The sequence below is a fragment of the Marmota flaviventris genome, chromosome 8, assembly GCF_047511675.1.
Source record: "Marmota flaviventris isolate mMarFla1 chromosome 8, mMarFla1.hap1, whole genome shotgun sequence".
Classification (NCBI taxonomy): domain Eukaryota; kingdom Metazoa; phylum Chordata; class Mammalia; order Rodentia; family Sciuridae; genus Marmota; species Marmota flaviventris.
In genome coordinates this window covers 108,961,723-108,981,506 of record NC_092505.1, presented here as the reverse complement: position 1 = coordinate 108,981,506, position 19,784 = coordinate 108,961,723, and the positions used below count along the sequence as shown (strand labels likewise).

The following is a 19,784-nucleotide window of genomic DNA, read 5'->3' as shown; positions in this document are numbered from 1 at the left end:
AAATAGACAGTCCTCGTTCATGAATAAGAAGATGCAATGTTGTCAATGTGTCTGTCAGTTGTTCCCAACTTGATCTATTGATGGAATGCAATCCTAATCAAAATCCTAGCAGAGAATATTAATGACACCAATAGATTAAATCCTTGTGAGGAAGCAGAGATTCCAGAATATGTTAACACGTGAGACAAAGTGCTACAACTTCAGCGCTTCCTCTAAGTCCTCATATTGAAAACAGCCTGGCCCTGGTGGAAAGAGCGACAGGTGGATGAAAAGCCCGTGGAACCAGCCGGTTATGAGATGAGTGAAGATTTGAAAGAAGGATCCCCAGGTCCTTGGTGCTGATGTCACAGGAGTTAGAAAGCACTTTCCACAATAGCTGCCATGCTCGCATAATGACGTGTAGGTCGAGGAGGGACCCGGGCCTGCGTGGTCCCCGAGAGCTGTACTCTGTCACACTGCAGCATCGCCACCTTGGTTTGTTAAGTGTGCTCTGTGGTGTCCACACCCAGACTTGCCTCATGATTCATTTCTCAAAGGGCCTACCACCAGTGAGTATGCCTGGTTGAAAGTAGGAATCAAGCACGTTTTTTCAGTCTATTGATGCCAAGGGGAAGATTTGGACACAGCAGAACTGGAGACACAGGGAAGGAGGATTGCTTGCACAATATAAAGAAAGAGATGAGGAATTGATTTTAAACCATGCTATACCTTGTTTGTGAGGAGAAGAACATGGATGTGGCACAGGGTGGTACTAAAAGGTAAATCTTCAACAAATGAAAATAATTTTAATTACAGTTTAAAAATCAGCTCCATGAGCATAACTAAATATTGAAAAAAATTAAAGAGCTAAACAAATTGGATGTTGTTCCCCCTGGGGAGGACTTAGGGTTTGATAGATTTGATGGAGGATGGCTGTTTGGCTCAAGTCTCTTAGTGCTGGGTTTGATGTCCTAGCTTTCATAAGTGGCTGTGGTAAAAAGGAAAAAAGTAAGATCAATTTTTTTTTAAATTGAAATCTTTAGTTAATTTTTTCAGGCAACGTCATTATACAACTTAGAGAATACAATTTTGTTTCTGATGATTCAATACTCAACAGTGATCCAGGGTCAGTCTTTGTGAATGTCAACCTTGGTTTTATAAATAGAAACTGGATAAGAGAGTGTAATGGATATGTATCTAAACTAGGGCATAAGTTAAGAAAAAAAAAAGGCCATAGTTTTTTTATTAGTTGGTCATCTATTTTTACATTTTCATATTGCAAAAAAGGTAAAATTAGTGGAAATAATTTTGAATTAATTTAGCTATAGAGCATCTAAGTTAAGAGACTCATTTTGATATTTCTAAGAATAGAATCAGTTTTTTTTATTATAAATTATTATATTGCTACTGACTCTTACTAATTATTTGCATAAAGTGTTTTGAAGATTGTGTCTGTAGCCATCGATACATGGTTGACTGCTATTTTAATCAGACACTGTTTTGTTTTTTTACTCTTCTATTTAATACACAAAGTTTTGTACTTCATTGTGAGTCGAGGGGGAATTAAATTCTGTAGATTATGTCTGCATGAGTATTTCTTGGGTGATTAGTGATTTTTCATTTATCATTTGAAGTCTTTTCTTATACAAGCTTTCATCTTTCATCAGAGAAAAATGGGTAATTAAACTGTGTCTCTAAGTCCCAAGTGAAACAAGCCAGGAAATGCAGCAGAGATCTCCAAGAACACCCAAGTTCATGTTTCAAGAAGCCACCTGGTAGCAAAGCTGGTAAGTTATAGCTGCAGTGTTCAATTGTCCAGTGGTCACCATACACAGAATTGAGAATTGATGCATTATTTCTCATCATTTAATAAAAGCAATAATTTCTGCCAGCTAATGAGAGAATAAGAAATCACAGTCATATGGGGACTAAGCTGAGTTAGGTTTAGTTCCATTAGGATATAAAATAATCTTCAGTTAAGCAATTGATAAGCAATCACTATTTCTAACTACTTTGGGTCTCCTATTTCCTGACAAAGTGATTATAAATTAGTAAAAATATATTCTTTTATCTTTACAAGAGTGGAGCCCATTCAATTGTACCAAGGGCTCTCTCACTGTTGCTGTTGTTGCTGTACTGGGATCAAACCCAGGGCCTCACGCAGCAAAGGATGTGTCCTGCCACTAAGCTGCATCCTCAGCCCTTTTTTAAAAAAAATAAATTTTGAGACAGGGTCTCACTAAGTTGTTGAGGCTGGCCTTGAACTTGGTATCCTCCTGCCTCCACCTCCCCAGTTGCTGGGATTACAGGTGTGAGCCACTGCACCAGGACTGTACCAAACACAGCTGAGTCATTGATTGGCCTGGTTCTGTGCTTTTGAGCTTTCTCCCTTTCTTTAAGACAATGGCTTCTCGTAACCACCGATGTACTTAGATAATAAATCAGATCAATATGCAATCATATTTTGACAGAAAAAAATGGATTTTTATATTATTTACTGTTACCAACAGGAATAACCTCAAATGGAAGACAGAGCACAAGACTTGGGAGGAGCAGGAGTTGCTATTTGCTGGTCCTGGCTATCCGATACATTCTGCAAAGCAGCTACTACATCAGAAAATCAAATTATCTGGGGAGATTAAGAGCTGCCTGTGAGTGACTGGTTATAACTCACAATTTCAAGCAAATTTTAAGACCATCATATTTATATCTTGGACATTTCTACCACTCCATTATTTCCACTTGGAACAATCATCTCTTTAAAGTCATGAGGAAATAATGCCTAACAAGACTGTCCTACCAAACCTGCAGGTCCATCTGTGAATTCTTTCTCCTGCTCTTTGCTAATGTGGAACACACACAACCCTTCCCCTTCACTTCATCCTAATAACATCACAGAAACCAAAGCCTGCATCAAACTCTGGACTGAATTTTTTAATGCAGTATCAGTTCTTCGCACAGATGATGGCTGCTCTGGGCTGCTGGTAAGCGCAGATGCAGGGCTGGTGGTGGGGGGAGGTGATTTTCTCTGCTTACTCTGGGATTTGAAGACAGTGATAGGGAAGCATTCCCTAAAGGAATTCTTAAACAGTTGTTTAAGGTCAGAGAAAAGATAGGACCAGTTAAAGCAATATTTTATTCATAAGAAAACACAGCTCAGGGCTGAATAACATGTCTGAATACTTGGGTTATGAAAAATCCATAACAAAATTTGGCAAAGGGGCCCCTAGCTGAATAGGGCCGAAATCCTGCTCGCCTAGATTCATCCTCTCCCTTCAGATTTGTCTTTCCAGTTTTCTGCCTAATAATTTTTTGGCCATTTATAATATTTACTGGTTGTAATCTTATCTCTCCAGTGTATGAGGTGTGGTGGTGGATGTGGTCTCTAATAGTGCTGACTTAGTGAAGTCCACATTACCAGTTACACCACTACTGGCCTGTGCTACTTTAAAAAAAAATATATATCTAATATCTCAAATCTAAAATTGGTGTCCAAATGGAGCACTTTCAAATGATAAAAGTCATGTCCAGCCCGGTTTCAGAGGAGCTGCTCCTGTCATTAGACTGGAAATACAGGGCAAAGGGTGGCTTGTGGTCTGTGCAGAGGGCATGAGATGCCCCAGAGCAGCTACCCCTGGCACCCCCTCTTTTGCCCTGTTGTTCTCTTCCCTGTTTTCTCTCCTCCTTTCTCTGCTTCTGCATCACATCTGCATCTCTATATGGCTTCTGGCTTTCTTACTTCCTCAGGTTTTCCCTTTGCAGATGGTAGATGGCTCCAGACCCACATCCTGTAAGGTCCATCCTTGTGGGAAGACGTCTGGCTCTTCCCAGGATTCCTGGTGAGTGCTGACTTTTGCTGCTGTTTGGGTGACGTAAGCCACTGCGTAACTGTCCATGATGGTGGGTGGAAGAGTGGGGGTACACTCTTCAGCTCAGAGCCGGGTCTCTAGTTCATCCCTGGACCCACCTGTATTCGTTTTCCTTTGGCTGCCCTAAAGCATTACCTTCGTGGTTAAAAGAACACACATTCATTCTCTGAAAGTTCTGTAAGTCTGAAGTGTGAGATCAGTTTCCTGGGACATAATGCAGGTGTCAGCAAGACTCTGCTCTCTTTAGAGGTTCTGGGGAGAATCTGTGGCTTGCAAAGCTTTCCTACTTTTCAAGGGGCATTCCTGGCTCTTGCTTCCTTTCTCCAGCTCCGAGTCCAGCAACATAACCTCTGGCATTGAGGTTTGCATTATACAAAAAAATGCCAAAAAAAAAGTTCCCTCATAGAAGGAACTTTGTATTGCCCTTAGGGACCACCCAGATATGGCGGGGTAGTCTACCCATAACAAGAGCCTTAAGCACAACTGAAACCACTTTCTCCACATAAAATAACATTTGCGATTCCAGGGATTGGGATCTGGATATCCTGGAAGATCATTTTTCAGCCTACCACACCCCAGCCAAGCATAAAAACCGAGATGAGGAGGGAGGGAAGCCAGCCTATGTGGGGAGAAAGAATAACAAACACCCACGCGATGTGAGATGCATCTTGGAGGGTACTTTTGTTCTTGGTTGTTGGTCTCCTGTATTATATTTCTAAAGCAAGGGTCCTCTTTATGCTTCTGCTTATAACTCACCTTTGAAGGTCAAATGATGAAGTGTTGTATAGAAAATAGGAGTGAGTCATGGGGAGATGAAGATCCAATTATTACCTGAACTTGGCATGGCATAAAACAATCCATTTCAAGGACAGTTTGGACGTTAGAAGTTAGTTCAAATTATGGTATTGGTATCTTTCTGTGTCTTGAAGATAGAATTCTGCATTACTCATCTCTTAAGAAAGTGAACCAAACAAGATGTCTGGTCCCTGTGCAATAAAATAGTTGTGAAATAGATCAGCTGAAAATGAGCATGTTTTCTACTCTAATAGAAACAGGAGAGGTGAAATTAGCCTTAATCACATCCTGATATTAATTAATGCATAGTTTATAAAATAACTCACATTGCCCAAATGCTGTGCTTTTCAGCCTCAACATGCATAGAAAATTCTTACACTGGGTTGTTCAGTTCCTTTTCTGGGTGATGGTATTAATTGCTTTACCCCTGTTTCCCAAAGTACAATGGAATGATTACATTCTCTCCTCAATTTCAGGATCTCAGAGGAAGTTGGGACAGGTTCCATTGGGTTGGGATGAAAACTGTCTTCCTTTATGCTCCCATGGTCTCTGAGTGCTCTGCTTGAACAAATGAATCAAGTAAATTATGAAGAGATGAATTATATTGTGGATGAGAATCAAAATATCTGGGTTTAAGTCTTGAATTGAGATAATATGAGCTGCAAGAACTTAACCAAGTCTCTACACTTCTCTGACCCTCTGCTTCCTTATCCACAAAATGGTTAGATAATAGTTAACTCTTGGGGGTTACTGTCACGATTGAATGTGCAATGCCCATAGGCAGTTCTAAAAATAGTTTCTCTTTCATTCTATCACTTGGAAAATTTTTAATATGTCATTTTAGTCAATGCTTTGAAGGAACTAATGTGTCAGTTAATAACAACTTAGTGATCAATTCCACCCTGCACATCCCCGAAGCAGGGCTGTAGGTCTCTGAGAAGACAGTACTGCATCAAAGTCTGTTTACCAGTCCTTACCACAGCACATGTAAATATGTTTGAAATAGGGTCAGCCACTATCTTAAACAAGTGAATATATTTAAAATGATTTATTAAAGTACCATTAGATGCTTCTCAGTGACTAAAAAGGCCTCTCAATTTTGACATGTTTGACAACTTTTAGTTCAGAAGCGAGATGGTACTGTCTTACAGAGGGGCAGGCAGGTGAACTTATCAGTGTAGCAGAGGCTCATACAGGTACCACTTCAAAGACTTCTACATCCCTGTGACTCTCATTTTTGTATGCATAGATTGGTCTTGGGCTCATCTTCAGACACCAGGAATCACATGAAAATGGCTACACAAGGAGAAATTGTGCTGATGAAGCAAGCCATGGCCTCGTCACAATACCAGCTGTGGCCTGGGTCTGTGCCCTGGCTTGGTAGGTGTGACTCACTGATGCTTAGAGTTAGAATGTATGATCTTTTAAAAGTTAACTTTAAGACATAGGTTCTTATTTATATTTTTTTCTCTTTCTCTTCCAACTTTGACTCTATAAATAAAAAAGAAAAGGTGAAAATCTCAATGCTGGAAATCAAAATAGTTTTGACTATCAAATAAACATCAAAAAACTTACCTTTATCTTAAACTAGCACATACACCTAGCACATACACCAAAATGTTTTAATAGAATAATGAGAAAAAAATATGTGATTAATACTTCAGTCCCTGTTTTATTATCCTTTCGTGAAAAGACTGTGAAGAGACCAATTTTGATTAATAATCCTAAAATATACAAAAGTTATTCAAATTTCAGAGTTACTTGAATTACAGTGAAGTAATATAGCATTCAGAGACCCCCTATGACAGCCCCCAATAGCCCTTCTTCTATTACTTTATAACATGCCCTAAGCCTTTAATGAATAAAGATGTGACTTTCTAAAATAACTAATGCTTTTAATTTAAAAATAAAAATGAAAACATCTCGCTGGCATTTTTCCATAACGATTACAGTATTCTAAAATTATATAAAAGAAGACAAGCTCAAATTAAATTATTAGTCCCAGGTGGAAGTTGAATGATACCTACATAGGTAACTCTTTTTTTAGAAGCACAATTTTCTACTTAATAATTTGTTATTCCTAAGATCCGTAATTATTTGAACAGTTTTTGTAAAAGAGCCACTTGTATGGGAATAGGCTGACACTTAGACAAAGAGATTAATGCTTCTTGTCCACAGGGGAGGGGTTTTTGCCATTTCAAAGAGAAGGAAAAGAGTCCAGCAAGACCATCCATCTTCCATAACAATGCCCCTCTGCAGTTATTAACAGCCACGGGAGATTGGGCCACAGTCTGAATTTTCTCTTGAATTTTGTGTATGTAATTCAGGGTGTGAAAAGGGTAAATCAGGGATCTAGTTAGGTTAATTTTAGCCCATTAAGTCTTTTAAAGCAGCTCAGTGAGAGCTAAGCAACATGGGTATCGATTTTTCCTGACCCAAACTGGGAGGATAAATCAGAGGCAGCCCAAGTTCGTCCTGAAGTCAACAGTGGTCTTCCTATGAGGCTATCTGTGGTTCAATATTTTTATGACTAAGGTGGAAATATAGATGCCAGATCAAATTGAGACAGGGTAGGAAGAGATGAGCATTTTTCTAATGGAAATCCTGGTTGGCTCAAGTTTGTTCAGCTACTGGATCAGGAAAGTGTCTCATGCCACATTCACTGTAGCGTCTGACCCAGCTGCAGAGATGGATGAACACAGGAGGGTAGGAGGTAGTTATTCTGATAGAAGAACTGAGATTTAATTAATCTCATTTGTAAATACAATACAATTGCTTTGAACATGCATTATCTCATTTAGATCTATCTGTATTGCCAGCACTAAATGTTTTTTCTATTATTTTGGCCTGATCATTAAACTTTCTTTCAGTTGTGTGTCGATAGCTTGGGTCAGGCATTATTGCACGTGCTGAGCACACAGGGGCAAAGAAGACAGGAGAGGTTCTTGTCCACTTCAAGATAGCAAGTGTATTAACAATTTAATGAATTAATGCAGGTTGGCATCAGTTCTACCAGGAAAATAATGAGGTCCCTAAGACAGGGAGGAGTTGGGAGGATTCCTGTGGGAAGGATGGTCAGGGAAGGCCTCTGAAATCACGGCCCCATTACGAGAGGAGAAATTAAAAGAGGGTGGGCCCAAGTGAAGACCTAAACTCTTTCCTTCCTGGATCAGGGAGCAGGAATGTCCTGAAGTGGAAAGCCTCTGGGTAAGAATGAGGAAGAGGCAAGATGGAGAGAAGATGGAGGTTGGGGGGAACCGGCATTAACATGAAGAGGCATCCAGGGGTGAAAGCCTTGTTGGCCCGAGTTATTCCAAGAATGTTTATTATGGAACCAATATTTTAGGACATATATATTTTAGGACAATATTCTGCTTAGAGTCCATAGTAAAACGTTTTAAAAATCTGCTTCAGAATTTATCAAGTAGGTGATGATAGGCCTATTTTTTGACCTATTTTATTTTTTACTTTAAGAACTTTAAAAATGAAATTACTCAGCAATAGCGTTTGTGAGGAAAACTCAGAACATTGGACTTCCCGGGGCACACCCCCCACATGGAGAGGGTAGTTATTGGAGGAAAGGGAAGAGAGAGGAGATGGATAGAGCCTTAGGACTGACAAACCCCGGGTTCTCCTCTCCATCTCTTCACCATCACGACTCACAGACAGAGAGAGCAGCTTAGCTGGACGCAGAGCTTTCAAAACCCAGCTTCTGTGTAAGAAGCGGGACCTCGTTCACTTCTCAGCATGCACAGGCAGGGACGGTGGCACCCCACAGCCTGACACACAAACAGGGCTCATGGGTTTTCCACCAGAGCCTAAGGTACCTGAGCCCGGAGGTTCTCAACTCAGTGGACAGGCTGCCAGCTTCACATCCACACAGGCAGGGAGATGCTTCCTCCCTGGGATTAATGTGCAGAAGCACAGGGAGCAGGCCCAGGAGTTTTCAAACAGGGAATGCAGAGTTAGTGGAGATAGGTGCTTATATTTCCCTACAGTTACTAAAGAAAATGATGCTGACTGAAGATCGAATAAGATATCTTAGGGGAATAAGGTGTTGGCATGACTTATCAGCTGGGGTGTCTCAAAGTGGTTTTACACAGGTTTCTACATAGGCTGGGCATTGTTATTTAAGCTAAGGCAGAACTACAGAATGAAGCATTGCCTACATTTGAGGTCTAATCAATTTCTGTTTTCAATATTTTGTTTTTCTATTAAAACAGCTCATCTTCTTTTATATTTTTATTACTTCAATTTTGGTGAATATAATTGATCTAAATGAATGTCTTCTACTTTTATAATTGCATTAAAATGTAGTAATATGTTAAAGCGAGTTAAATATTTGAGGTAAAATGTGCAGTCTTATCTATTAATAGGTTTCTGGAATAATATACATTCGATTTTAGGATTGAAAATTTGTTCACATTGGTAGCACAATTTTCAGTGTAGTTTCCTAGAAAGGTTGGTCAATAGGTGACATGAATTTATTGAGTTTGTATTTATGGAATGGTGAGCTAACATTCACAATAAAGATACTTGGCTGATCTTTTCCTTTATCCCTGCCACTTTCCTACATGTTCCCTATCACCGTATGATGAAATGTTCATCCCTCCTGGAATAATCACGTGGACATCACAGGCATGGTGCTCTCACCTTAGTGGACAGGGGAGGGAGGATCCACAGCACTGGTCTGCATGTAGCATGTCCATGGCCCCAGAGGTACAGCACGATTCCCTGGGCACTATGCAGGCCTTCAGAGAGCTCAAGGAGTTGGAATTCCAGATCCTCAGTGTCCACATGAGCTGGTCCTCAGTCTGATGTGTTGGAAACATCCCTGATGTTGTGGGAGACTGCCTTCTAACTCCTGTAACATCAGCACCAAGGACCTGGTGATCCCTCTTCCAGACCTCCGCTCCTCTCATAACCCGCTGATACCACAGGCTTTTCATCCACAGGTCTCTCTTTCCCCCAGGGCCATGCTGTTTTCAATACCAGGGTTTTAGGGGAGCGGTTGAAGTTGGGCGGTGTCAGTCCTCTGACTTGGTCTTGCATGTTAATATATTCTGAGATCTCTGCTTCCTCATGGGGACTTTAATGTATTGGTGCCAAAAATCTCTGCTAGGATTTTGATTAGGATCACATTCCATCAATAGATCAAGCTGGGAACAACTGACAGACTCATTGACAACATTGCATCTTCTTACTCATGAACGAGGGCTGTCCATTTGTACTTAATCCTTTTATTTCTTTCGTCAGTTTTCCTCATAGAGGTTTTGCACTTGTTTTGTTAGATCTGCACCTAAGTAATTCATTGTGGGAAGAGGCTCAGGTGAAGGTCTCATGCTATTGATTTCAAATTTGGTTTGTACACTGAAAACCAACTGACTTTTGCATTTGGACTTAGGACTTCCCTCCACTTGAGTCTATGCCTCTCTCATGGACCTTTGCATACACCTTAAGCCATATGGTGAACATGGCCCAAGGAAACAAACCTCTGACTGGCCAAAGGGATATTGTTCTGTTTTACCTTTTGTGCTGAGATGGTGAATTTCTCTGAAAGACAGTTTTGAAAATCCATTTGTAATGGGAGTTTTTTACCAGTTGAGTTTTCCAACAAACTTGAGGGAAAATCAAATAAACCACCCACTGCCAGATCATGAGAAATGTTTATGACATACCACTATGTGATTTTTGGCGTATAATTCCGAAAGAATTCAAAGACTTGAGAAACACTGACCTAACAAAGTCTTTGCATTCTATTGTGCTCAATGTATACAAGTGAATTTCTCTTAATTTGTCTCCTTTCCCTCAAAAAAATTGAAAAAAAAAAAAGGAATTCAACTGATTCTGAAAGTGGCACATGTAAGAAGCAATTTATTTATCTCAACATATTTGCAATAAAATTGTACTTTATGTTGAATATCAGACTATCAAAATGTATTTCCCATTTATGTTGTTTTCATTATATAGTTTTACAATAAATTGAAATTATTACAAAGTAATAATTTAATAGTTTTGTAAACAAACTCATTCTGAACATACATTTTAATACTTGGGGCATTATGGTAAGGAGTGACAATAGCAATGAGATGGTGAAAGTTAATGATGATGATAAACTCCTATATTCATTAAAGTATCTATAATATTTAATATATTGAAATCTACTAAGATGAGATCAGTAGAATATTTTAATGCACACATTTTTACTACCTAAAGATGAAATCCTCCAGGGTATGTGGAATGACACAGCAATTCCAGAAGATTAAGAAGTCATGTATAATTTTTGATGTTAGCTTATTCATGTATCATTTATGGGGACGATGATAGTCACAAATTGCCAAGGCATTAGGCATCCACTACCTTTGAAAGAGTAATGTAATAGCAGGTTTTAAATATTTACCATATCCCAGAAGTCATATCCTTGAAACTATTTAAAATAATTATGAAAAAGTTTAGAAGTCAAGTTAAATATATGTATAGCAGTATCAAGTGTTTCAAAATTCTCTTTAAAAGAACGTGAGCGAACTTTTTTTTTTTTTTTTGAGAAAATAAACATCTAGTGGGCAAAAACTATGAAACTCCCTTCAGAAGAGTAAAGAGCAGTTCTCAGTGCAGGCACGTGCAGCCCAGGAGCTGAAAGCCATGTCCTCACACTGCTGGCAGCGTCCTCCACCCTGTCCCTGTCCTTCCTGTCCAACTGTCCTTCCTCTGACCCAGTCCCCTAGTTGCACGGTGCTCTTGCTTGCTTCTGAGACAGGGAGGAAGGCCCTGCCTCTGCCTTTGGCAAGCTCCCTCCTTTACCTGGAAGAGCCTTCCCCCATCGTCCTCAGGTCACACTCTGTCACCTCCTTCAAGTCCTTGACACCCCTCAGTGAGACCTGTCCCTGTCATCCACATGGAATCTCACTGCTTTTCTGCCCCTGTCCCACGGCCTGCATGGTGGCATTCTCTGGGGTGCGCCTGGTCTCCCCCTCTGGCCCGCAGTCCCATGAAGGCAGATGCTTTGGTTTATGTTGCTCGTTGCTGTGTCCCCATGACCGAGCAGAGAACCTGGAGATTGGGAGGTTCTCATCAAAGACAGACCATTGCTTAGAAGAATAGGAAAGTCACTTCTAGATTCACGCCTTGAATTTCAAAAGTTTCTTCACAAGAAAATGATAAAAGTCTCCTAGGAATTAAATTTTCCACCTTTTTTTCTCTTCACTGTCTGAAGGGAAAATGGAGCCTACCATGGATTGAGGCAATGAAACTTCCTGTTCTTGGAAGGCCACTTATTAAAGATACACCTAGTCTTACTACAAGCAGGACTGTGGAGATGGGTGTGGCCACCCCTCTACTGTTCTGTAACCAGTCACAGCACATTCATTCAATGCCTGTGGTTACTGGACTCCTGGTGCTAAGATAAGTAGCAACCGCCCCTGCCCCCGTGGCACAAAAGAGAAATATAGGCACTTTTCTCTCAAGCTCATATTTCTTCAAAAGAGTTTTAATTAAATAAACAATATAGTTCTACACACATTCCTTAGTTAATCCAATGTATCTGCCCACAGGAATTTAATGAGGCATAATGTAATAGAATGGCATGAAAAAACAAAAGCCCTAGAATAACCACTTTTTTTTTTGAAGAGAGAGAAGAATCCGTCGATGAACCCTGTATATAATTTCTAAAGCTATCGTAATTGAAAGTATGTATTGAAAAAGGAAACAAATATAATGAAACATAATGGAAATCCTAGTAATTGTACATATGATGAAAATAGCATTATACTACATGGCTAGCTCATTAGAATGTTATGTAACATTTTGTTCTTATAAGTAAACAAAATTCTCTATCCCTGAACTCACATAAAGAAATTCCAGATGACCTGAAGATCCAAATCCAAGAGCAAAAAATTTGGTAATATGTAAAAGAAAATTTGGGTGTGTATATTTATGATCTTAGGGTATGGGAGATATTTTTTAGAAAGAATTAGGAAAAATCATAACAAAAAGAATTGATTGCCAGGCACAGTGGCACACGACTGTAATCCCAGTGGCTCAGGAGGCTGAGGCAGGAGGATCACAAGTTCAAAGTCAGCCTCAGGAATGGTGAGGCACTAAACAACTCAGTGAGACCCCATCTCTAAATAAAATACAAAATAAGGCTGGGGATGTGGCTCAGTGGTTGAGTGCCCCTGAGTTCAATCCTCTGTACCAAAAAAAAAAAAAAAAGAATTGATTTACTTTATCAAAGATGTAAATAATATAAAATCAATGTAGAAGTTAAGCATAAAATGGAAAGATAAACTTTCTTAATATGTAATAAAGACTATTAGTTGTAATATGTAGCCTATATAATAAATTAATAAGGAAAACACAAGCCACCAAATCAATAAATGGACAAAGCCCATGAAATTCAGAGACTAGGGTATCCAAGTGACTAATACATGAAAACTTGCTTACTGTTGTAAGGGAACAGAAATATTCAAGTTAAAATGATACTGATAGCATTTTATACTCTTTAGATTGTCAAATAATAATAATAATAATAATAATAATAATAATAATAATGGCAAGTTTTGTAGAGCATGAGGAATAGATATCACAAAATGTTGATTGGGGGACATGTTGGTTGAATAACTAAGGAGGGCAGTTTGGAGAACGTGGTAAGTCAAACAGGCTCCCCTGCTTGGATTTGGCCATTTCCAAGTACGTGCTTTAGAGCTTTAGACTCACGCATGGGTACACAAGGAACCACATGCAGCGGGCTCAGTGTAGCTTCTCAATACAAGAAATATGCAAGGATTAGGAACAACCTAAGTGTCCATCACAAAGAGACTGGGTAAAGGACAGCCTATTTCACATGAAATATCATAAAGCACTTAAATAAATGAATTGGTTCTGTACATCAAAGCGATGAAATCAGGGAGAGAATACTAGGGTGGGTCACAGGCACAGCATGATGTCCTTTATACAAGGCCACAAACAACCTGAGGCTGTGGGTGGCTTACAGTCAGAGATGCAGAGAGCAGCGGTGGGTGCGTGGAGCCTGCTCCCGAGCTCTCCCACTCTCCCCATCCCGTTAACACCTCATACGTACTTTCTATTACATATGTTTGTATTTCTGGGTAATTTGATCAAATCATTATGGTGCTTGGATACAAGGGACAAGGATGTAATTAGCCATCCTCCACCTGAGAAAGTCTTCCCGTGTCAGGGGTCCATCAGTTCTGGGACTGAGCCCTTGGCCCCGTCTCCTGGGTGGCTCCTTTGGATATGAGCAGTCACATGTTGCAATAATTCCCTGGATATGTCTTCCTGCATGGCCCCAGGCCCGAAAGAAAGTTTAACCCCAAATAAACCCCAAGGCATCTCCTTCCCAGTCCTCACTCCCTGTATCTCCATTAGTAGAATTGCTGTCTTGTCCCAGGCAAAGGGGAGCATCCTTCTCCTTTCTCTCCTGCAGGCCTTGGGCCTAACTAGCCCAGCATTCCTAGTCCCACTTTCCCTGCCTTTGCTGCAGGCTCCCTCTTCTCTATTCCCTCTGTGAGTCCTTGCCCTGGCTTCATGTCTCCAGGCCAGATTACCACCACCACTTCCCAACTACTTGTCTGCACACTGCAGCGCAGCTAAAAAGCAAATCCAGCTATCGAAATTCCAAGGTGCAATGCCTTCCGTGTGCAAGTCTGCCCTTGAAATGTCCCTGCTGAAAAGTTTTGCAGCAGTTCCCAGTGTCCCTGAAGCAAGCATCCTCAAGATGCTTGCAAGGTTCTCTGTGCTGCCAGCTTCATTCCCTGCTGAGAGCCACAGCAGAGTTGAATGGCATTTGCCAGAGGGAATGTTTGAAAGGTGAACCATTGAGATGATGGTTTGAGTTAAGCTATATATAATTACTGTGATGTTGGATTGATTGTATTGTATATTTGACCTTTACTGTTGGGCAATGGGGTGCTCTTGCTGCCTCGGGCACCTGCAGCTTTGGAGTTCTCTGGCTACTTTGGAGTTCTCGCGGGGAGTTCTCGTTGGTTGGGGAAGGGCCGGAGGAAGGATTTCAGGAGGAGGGATTTCGGGTTGGTGGGTGGTGTGTCCCAGGAGAAGGCTGTGTGCGTGGTGTTTGCGGGAGTGCAGAATAAAGGAGTTCCTGTTTTGAACCTACAAGGCTGTGTGGCGGCTTGGTTATTTTGTGCCCAGCCAGACTGCGGCAGTTCCCTCTCTCCCACTCAGCCCTGGAGCTGATGTGACCTTTCTTCTTTTTGTTCATCTGATTCTTACTCACTGTCCCTCCTGCACCTTGATCCAGCTAACCTCTGCCCACTACCTGTGTTGCTTCTTCTAATTTCCAAGTCTGGGTCACATAAGCCTCTTTGGTTCTTTTCTCCAGGTTGCCATGCCAGTGTGCACAGGCCGAGCACTGCTCAGAGGTGGGAGAGCTATCCACATGGTGTGCCTGGAGCTGGGTAATATGGCAGCCACATCTGCACTATCTCTAACACAGAGATAACTGTGTTGTGATATAATTGCTGGCTGACCTCTCTTAGTAGGTCACTTAGTAGGCAAGGAACACCAGAAGTCACCAGACAGAAACTCTGTCTTCACTGCTGTTGTGGAGCATGTAAGCAGGTACCCTCTACTAAAATACCAGGAGGGCCTCTTAGGGAGAGAAGCAGAGAAGGAATGGGGGGGGGGTCACCTAAGAAAGTGCTTTTACCCAAGAAAAAAAAAATGCTTCCCAAAATGTGTTAGATCTAGTACACCAACAGGGGACTCTGAGCAGCAGGAAGGCAGATTGTTCTGCTTCATCCTTGGCTGTCCCCTTCCCCAGGAGAGTCTCACTCATCCTGAGGATGGACTCAGACTATGCATAAGTACTGAGGACCTTGAGGGAGATCTGAGCAGAGCCTGGCAGGCATGTCCAATGCCTGCGGTTTTAGATTAGTCAGCACGTGAAGAACTTTGGTTCTTGAGTAGCAGGAAGCTTTGTAAAGTTCTTCCAGGGACAGGGCATGCACTGTGGGCTTCCTGGCTCTTTAGTGAGTGACATTTGTCTAGCACTGCACAGAACCTGATAGGCCATTTTCTCCTCTGCTCTTCACCAGGAGAGATGGAGATGGAGCCTCCAGACCTTCCTGTCAAGATAATTCACCTCTCCACCCTAAACAGAACTCCTTTTAAACGTTCCTTTATATCTTAAAGGTCATAAAAGTTAATCATCACAAAGTTTAATCTCTCAATTGTGTTTACTTTATTTTCAAGGAAGTTTTCTGTCAGAGGAAAAAAAAAGAAAAAAGAAACTTTTATGGAACTGGGTTCCTAGGTTAAGATTTCCTTCTTTCCCACATCACCCTGGGATTCCATGAAAAGGTGCTGATGACCATAGACCTATTAACCAAGAAGGCTTCTGTCTAGAGATCTTCAGTGACAATTAGGATTTCTTTTGTATTTCCTTTTGAAAAATACCACTGAATCTAGCCTTTCCTTTTTTTCCATAGCTCTACACTACAGATTTAAGCTCACAGGTCTATTCCAAAACACACAAGAAATCCACACCAAAACGATAACAGAATAATAAAACTGCTCGGTCAAGTTTCTAGTTTTAAATATTTGAACTGTGTAAGTTTAAAACACTGGAAAGCTCTTTGGTTGGCTTCTCCCTTTTCTGCCATCTATATTGGCCATGTGTGTCACTTACCATTAAGTAGAAGTCATTTTATGTATAAACTTGAGGAATGGATTTCTTTCAAGTGGAGCATACTCTATCGAGAGTTCAGTGACGGATTGCATGTTTGGAGAAATATGATCTTCCCGGTTCCACCATCATTTAGTTCCTATTCAGTAATATTTCACTCAGTTTATTCGATCTTGGCATACGTTTGCAGAGATAAGTGAGATAAATATATGTTTCAATGCCAGTTTAAACAAATTCTATTGATATTTATTTCCTCCCTCTGGCAAAATGTGTCCCATGACTAAGTGATAAGATGTTTGTGTCAGACTAGGTTTTATGCCTTTTAAATTGTGCCAGCCCAGATCAACCGATGCCTTTCATACAGAATTCAGGGCTCTGATCATGGCACATTAATTTTTAATGAAATTGGGCCATGTCACCATCTTCTGATTGATATAAGTAGATCCATGCTTCACTATTGACCCTAATGGTGATAAGTGAAAGTATGCTTATTTTTTCTAGCTTCTACTGAAAAGTTGCAAACTGTTATTGAAATGGACACGTGCTTCCTTAACGCATCCCTTCTATGAGTCATCATGATGGAGTCATTTCTAAAACTGTGCCTAGCTATCACTCCAGCTGCTTTTGCTGACAGATTTTTACAGCAAATCTGATATCTGATCTTCAATTTCTACAGAGCACATCTCCTTGCAAGGTTGATTTGGCCGTCAGCACAACTAAAGCTCAAATTAGCAATCTCCCAGATGCATGTTGTTTTCAGCTATTGAAAACAGAGTACAACTTCTTACTGGAAGTTGCCATCATGTGGCAGCTACTCTTGATGGCATTTGAAAGTGGATTCATTTTCCTCCAATACCAGAAGACCTTCATCACAGTCCTCAACAGGGTCCTCCACCCAGTTCGCCTCCAGCATGCAAATACATTCAGAAGGAAGCCAAGGACCCAGCAGCCCCTGGCTCTGAAGAGGCAAAGCTGCAGGATGTGAAGAACACATGTGCCTCCAGTATTTGGAGCAGCCAGTGTTAGTGAAGGGAGGACCGAAGAGAGAGCTCTGGGAGGACCCAGAGTAGCCACTGCATGTTTCTGTTCTCATCTTCAGCAGCAGTTTGAGCTTGGTTGGGGAAGGAAGGAGAGAACAAGAGAGCTTAACAGATAGCAGTGAAGGAATTCTTTCATTTGCCTTCCATTTCAGGTCAGTTGAATTAAAAGGCAATGGTTATTCAGCTAATTGAAGATGTAAAGAATTAAATGCATGTGGACGACTTCCTCTAGCCACAGTTGACACCTGGAGACCATTCACACTGTTGCAAAGGTTGCTGATCGTAGCCGAGGTGCTACCTGCCATGGAAAGCCTATGTCCTTTTTATAAATACAAACAGGATCTCTTTGTGAAGTCTCTGCTCAAAGTCACACTATTCGTGAAATGTTTAGATAAATTCTGTTTTGATGTTGAATCTCTCCTAAAAGCTCCATAATATTTTGTGAAATAACTTTTAGAAAAGAAACGGTCAAACAAAGATTTTTGGTTCTGGTTCTGTAAGTTTAGCAGGAACAAAATCAAATTCATGATTGAATGGCTCAAAGTTAGTGTTATAAAAAAGCCCTAACTATTTAAACATCTGTACAGTCTAAAAACTAATAATTTCAAAGCTCTAACTAATAAGAGACACTCTTAGGGCATCCAGAGCTTTCTTCTGAGTATCTTGTACTGATTTGTCACAATGGTTTCCTCACGGTGCAGAGATGGGAAAAGGTAGCTCTCCAGAGAGGGAGATATCTTGCAATGAATGGTTCAGACTTGACCACTGACCTATATTCTTATATTTACTTCTTATTTTGAAATGAGGGTCTCAGCCAATTACTGTAAGTTTTGCTAAATTGCTAAGACTGGCCTTGAACTTGCAATTCTCCTGCCTCAGCTTCCCAATTGCTGGTGGTTTAGCTATTGATTCAAATTGATCACTGTCACATAATTCATTTTCTCTTTCATTCACTAAGCATGTTCTGAATGACTTGTTATCTACTTTTTTCCAGAACAGTGAAAATACTGAACATCAAAAGACAAACAAGAATGTTATTGTTGCTCAAGTGAACAAATAAATCAGGAGGGTAGGCATGTAAGTAAAACTTACTTTGCCATGTACACGAGGGGGTGAAAAAGTGCTGATGGAGGAATGAGTAAGCAAATGGATTCTTTTAGCAAATGTGCAAATTCTGATAATTTCGATCTTACCTCATGGTTTGGGAGGAGTTTGGGAGAGTGCTGGGTTTTGTATTAGTTGTGTGATAGTAGAAGCAAATGTGACTCCATTTTGTTTTATGACTTCATCCTGTAAAACAACCATGCCAAGTAGAAGAGTCATGACTGGGGCAAACTGTTCTTTTCCTTTTGCTGTAGAAACCTTTAAGAACACAAAAGTACCTAATGGGGTATTGTTTCTGTAACTAGGGTAACGGGGCTCTGTTTCTGTAACTGGGGTGACTGGGCTAACTGTGATTGGTTAGGCTTCCCTCCGTTTGACTGCACTGTCCCACTTCTGTAACCTGGCTTGCTTGCATTGGCTAGACCCCCCTGAACATCCCTTTTGGGTTTTCTGGCTTATAAGGAGTGCCCTTGCAATTGTTCAGGGCTGATCAGGGGAACAGCTTTATGTTCTGGTCAGCTGCCACCGGTGTGCTTCAATAAAGGCTTGATTCGATTACACATGAGTGGTCTGGAAGTCAGTTTATGAAACCCTGGGACGAAGCTTTAACTATAACAGTTGAGATAGTAAAGGAAAGGAGTGGACCAATGACATCTGGCCTTTTACATTAACTAAGATCTTGGTACTCTACGCTATAAACCCTTCTTTCTCAAAGTGAATTCCACTGACCGTCAGTGGTGTAAGTGAGTAAAGTGATCCAGGAACTGTTGGATTATTTTACAAAGTGAGGTAATAAACAATTTCATTTACACACATATCAGAAATTTGGAACATAAAATGTTTTTAGAAAACATATGGTTGTTATGATATTATATTTTCATCAAGTATGCATGTATTACAGAGATTTAAAATTAAAGTTCCTGTGAGGACCAGGCAAGTCCTATGTATAAAGACGTCCTCTATAACATGCTTTTCAAGGTTAGGGAGAAATGAGGAAGGAAAGAACTGCAGACCCAGGGAGCAGGTTCTCTCTAAAGAGGGAAGATGCTCTGCAGTCTTGTTAATTATTGCCACATAAGAATTCAAGCAATATCATGTCATATATTTTAATATGAAAAATATTTATTAATAATATATATTATATTTGACACATAGTTGACTATATTTTATTATATAACATATTATTATAACATATCCATGTATATTTTTAAAGAATAGCCATAAGTCTGGCTTTCTAGGCATTTTTCTTATATATATACATATATAAAGAAATATATAAATTATATATAATATATATACACACATATATATACACACACATGTGATTCAAAT

At 40.3% G+C, this 19,784-nt stretch overlaps 1 long non-coding RNA gene across 2 annotated transcripts; it reads left to right on the top strand.

The window, feature by feature from the left end:
• The first annotated feature begins 702 nt into the window (after positions 1–702).
• LOC114091449 (uncharacterized) lies at positions 703–19,012 on the top strand. Of its 2 annotated transcripts, XR_003582493.2 has the most exons (6): positions 703–758; positions 1,647–1,766; positions 2,490–2,963; positions 3,742–3,818; positions 16,810–17,500; positions 18,343–19,012. It is a non-coding gene; the product is annotated as an uncharacterized lncRNA (long non-coding RNA). The 2 variants fall into 2 exon arrangements; XR_003582492.2 differs by lacking the exons at positions 16,810–17,500; positions 18,343–19,012 and adding an exon at positions 5,893–6,023.
• Positions 19,013–19,784: the final 772 nt, after the last annotated feature.